The sequence below is a fragment of the Penaeus japonicus genome, unplaced genomic scaffold, assembly GCF_977035675.1.
Source record: "Penaeus japonicus unplaced genomic scaffold, GWHDUDI00000001_assembly GWHDUDI00000003, whole genome shotgun sequence".
NCBI lineage: Eukaryota > Metazoa > Arthropoda > Malacostraca > Decapoda > Penaeidae > Penaeus > Penaeus japonicus.
In genome coordinates, this window is record NW_028234405.1 from 42,572,843 (window position 1) to 42,577,842 (window position 5,000).

Below are 5,000 nucleotides of genomic sequence, written 5' to 3' on the forward strand. Positions count from 1 at the left end.
ATTGGTCCATCACTATTACCTTCCATTTTTACCATCAATTCAATCTCACTTATTCGAGAATGATAAAGGGTGAGGAAAAAGTGATATAAGAGTAAAGAAAAGGAACAATCAAAGAAAAATAATGATGCCAAAAACCAGTTCGAAATATTGAAAAAACTGGCGAAAGCAAGGAGAGAAAGTCATAGAGAAAGAGAGGGTGCGAGAGCCAAGGTCCACGCCTGTCCTAACAATAAACGCACACGTGACTTCCCTCACACTCGGTTTTTTGTGACGCTCTCCCATCTCCTTTTTTATCTCACAAGTTCTCTATAACTGGTGCTTGTTTGCATGATTAGGTGTACGGCACGTACACTTTGCTTGTGCGCACACATATCACATGCAAAGGACACAAACACCAAACTGCACAAGCACACGCACCACCCACCCACCGCATCCACACCCACACACAAACAAATATATATATATATATATATATTTTTAAAAATATTAAAATATATACATATATATATCATATATATATATATAATATATATATAATAGTGTGTGTGCGCGTGTGTGTTGTGTGTGTGTGTGTGTGTGTGTAATTATGTATGTATGTTGTAAATGTAATGCAGCATGTATGTATGTATGTATGCATGCATGCATGCATGTAATGTGTATGTATGTAAGTATTATATATATATCTATATTATGCCCATATATATCTATGCATAATAATATCACATATATATATATATATATATATATAATATATATATATATAATATATTATTTGTGTGTGTGGTGTGCTGCGCGCGCGCATGTGTGCATGGTATGTACGAATGTGTGTATATATATTATTTTTCTTATTTTTCTTCTTCCCACCACCCTTCCTCTCTCTCTTACACTCTCTCTCTCTCCTCTAGTGAGTGTGTGTGTTGTGTGGGTGTGTGCGCGTATATATATATATATATATATAAATATATATATATATATATATATAAATTATATATATATATAACACAAACAATGTATATCATATATATATATATATATATATAATATATATATATATATATATATATATAAATATATACATACATATATGATATATATCTATATATATATATAATATATATATAAATAATACATATATGATATATAAATATATATATATATAATATATTATATAAAAATATATAGTATCTGTATATATGTGGATATATAATATATAATATATGTAAGCTATTAGTATAATACTAGTATATATATATAAATAATATTATATCTATATATATATATATATATATATATATATATAAATATATATTATGTGTATGTATGTAGGTGTGTGCGTGTGTGTGTGCGTGCGTGTGTTGTGTGTGTGTGTGTGAGTGTATTGTTTTTTTCATGTGTCTACATATATAACTAATGTGCTAGTCCACGGGCAACAAATATAATTACATAAACTAGCGGTTGATGTCAGAGGCCCTGACTCAGGCGTATGAAAACATCAGTTGGCACAGAGAATAAAGGGAATATTCTGCTCATCAAACACTTGGCACAAGCTTCGTCGTTGTTTTCTTTCTCTCTCTCACTCTCGCTTACGCACTCGCTCTCGCTCGCTCTTCTATTCCAACCTGAGGACGGATTTGCCGAACTCAAGATGTTGGAACAATCGCCAGATGCATGCTTGAACAGCCCGGCAATTGATAATAGGCTATTTCTAATTGTTAGGGCAATTGTTCGAAGATAGAATGAGGATAGTCCCATGCCGACGGTGTGAGTCAGTGATAGATGATGTCTCTGCAACCCCAGAGGTGGGCAAGCTGCCAGCTCCAAATGAAATGTGGCTTCCTCATTCCGGTCGCGGTGGCGATGTATAGACTAACGTAAGGCATGGAAAGAAGCCATTCCAACCTACCACACTCACGGCATGCAGCAATGCGTCCAGTCCCTGAAGAGGAGAAGTGGTTCAGCCAAGCAAGGAGTTAGCGCCCATGCCAGTGCTGGTTGCAAGTTTAAATTCCACGTGGCTTTGACAACCGCTCAGGTGGCTCGTGACAATCGAGTGGTTCGTATATCTCACCAGCATCACCGCACGCTTCCCCGCTCTGCTCTCTCCACACGAGTGGCGCGCTTCTTTAGATGAAAGACCAGAAGAGTGACAATGAAGGTGAAAATGAAAAATTAATAGATCAGAGAGAAAGTGTGGCATGTGCCTCGTGGAGCGAAACGGCGGTTGGTCTTATACAATCAAAGCATATGAGCCAACAGCAGAAAAAAAAAAAAAAAAACATGGGGTTTCCCCCGGACTCTCGCAACAAACGAAGCTCGGAAGCATATCCGGAGAATCTCATCCGGCAAAGCGTAAGTACTGCTTACCGCTTCAATATGAATTAGAATAAAATGAAGCAGAAAATAGGATAGTTTAAAGTCTGGGTTATCGAACTGAAGTGAGATCAACGTCGTAATTTGTGCAGGAATTCTCCTCGGGTGCCTGGGCATGGGACAGTTTACATCGCTGCCTTATTCCAAGAAGAACCCGTGTCCATGTTAGCTTAAAGATGTCCATGCCATTCATTAGGTAGAAAAAGCTCAATATAACAAAGGACGTAGTAGACCGTTGAATGTGCTTGTCGTTTAGAAAATACAAAGCGAAAAACACAATGATTATTAGAATATCCGTAAGATAATTAAAGATATGAAGAAAAGTTATGTAATGTGTTTGTATGTTTGCGAGTACGTCGCATTTCAGTAGATGTTTTTTGAATCAGATTTATGACAACCAATGCAGGGAAAATAAATGTTATCACTTTCCGACAGCCTGGTTCGCGAACACTGGTTCATGGGAGAACCGTTTATTCGAGATGTTCGGAGACAAGGAGAACCGACATCAACATCAACAAGTTCTTGATGGGGAGTCTCGAAGATCTCAATAAAAAAAGGAAAATGTGTCACCAATGAACAACAAAACGCTCAAGTATGATGAATATAGTGTTCCCATATGTTGAGTTAAGTGTGTTTTCGTCACTGAATGTCTCTAAAGATGCAACATAAATCGTATATAGATTTTGAAGAAAGCGTTGCACTTTAAAAAAAAAAAAAAAAAAAAAAAAAAAATGCGCGAATGACCTTCTTGATAGGTCAAACACCATCGGGGACTGAGGCACTCTGACCAGCCGACTGGCGGAGATAGGAAAACCTTGAGGAAAGTGCAAGAGAAAGGTGACAGCTTCCCGATCTCCAGGCTACGAACGTGAATTATGAGACATTCAAGAGTGATGGAAAGGCAGGAGTAGTGAGATTAATCTATCAACCTAAATCTAATAATGCCGTTTAGATGGTAAGAGATATTTTATAATTATGATAGTATGATGAATATAATAATGATAGTTTTAATAACATTAATAATGTTGATGATTATGATTCAAAAGAAAGTGGAAATAATATTGATAACATCAATAATGTTGATGATTGGATTCAAAAGGTAATGAATAATTCATTAATTAATAACATCAATAATGTTGAATGATTAAGCTTAAAAGGATATTGATAAAAAATATTAAATAACATCAATAATGTGATGATTAAGATTCAAAGATATTGATAATAATATTAAGAACATCAATATGTTGATGATTGTTGATGATTCAAAAGATAATGATAATGATATTGATAACATTAATAATGTTGATGATTATGATTCAAAAGATATTGATAATAATATTAATAACATTAATAATGTTGATGATTATGATTCAAAAGATAATTATAATAATATTAATGATAAGAAAGGTAATTACCATTCTTCCTGCATGTCAGTCCTCAACTGCAAATTAATTGACTGATAGTCTAAAAAAAAAAAATTATTATGAAGGATGATTAAGAAGCCGTGTAAAAATAAATCGCTAAATACGTTAAAAAAAACACCAAATCAATAATAAAAATAAATAAATAAATAAAAACAAATCAAAAACACTAAATCAGTCAGTCTAAATCTCACGCACGCAAAGCGAAATCAAAGGAAATGCACGTGTTTCTCTAATTCACATGCTCACAGACCGACAGGAGATGGATAAAAAAAATAAGGATGAAAGGATGCTGACAGCGAACGCCATTAGCTTCTTTTCACAGCATCATCTCGGAAAACCTTGAGATCGTCGTGAATTTTATTGCTGCTTTTTCCATCCTCCGCCTTCGTCATCCCGGATTTCCGTGCTTCTGTCATCACATTGCGAAATCTACAACAATGCAGAGGCAACACTGACGGCAAGGTAGGATTTTGTATTTGTATGTTTTGTTTTTTGTTTTTGTTTTTAACTCGGAAAGAAAGGGATGTCGAGTTTTTTTTTTTTTTTCTTTTTTTTTTTTTTCTTTTCTCGAGAGGGTCAAAGTTGATCCGTTTACTGAAGATATCGAATCCTGGAATTTGTGTTCTTTTCCTTGGATAGTCTTTTGTTGTTTTTTTTTTCAATTAGAATACGTGTTTTGTTTATTAAGAGCTACATTTTTTTCCCTCGAAACCCTTAGAATTAGATTACCCCGGTCATGAAGTCATCGGGGAAAAAAATAATCCTCCACGGAGGTATTATCCCCCATAGATCGCCCAATTATTTTTTTTAGATCATATGAATCGTGAAAACTATCAACGTAAAAAATATCCCCTTCCAAAGGATACATTTTATCCAAAAAGATTGCCGACTTCCTTTTTTCCAAAATTCTTTGAAATAGATCACCCAAACATGGCAATAATAATTCCCCCACGGGTATATTTTCCCCCTAACAAATCACTCACTTCATTTTTTTTTTCTCTCAATATCTCCAAGATCGTGGAAGTCGTCAGGGTAATAAATAAATAATTCCCCATGGATACATTTTCCCCTAACACATCCCCCAAAGATCATTTTTTTCTCGATAACACTAGAATTAGAAAAAAAAAAACCTACCATGGAAGCCATCAACGCGAATTAATTCCCCCACAAATTCCTTTTTCCCCCACAGACCACCCTCCCATGGAA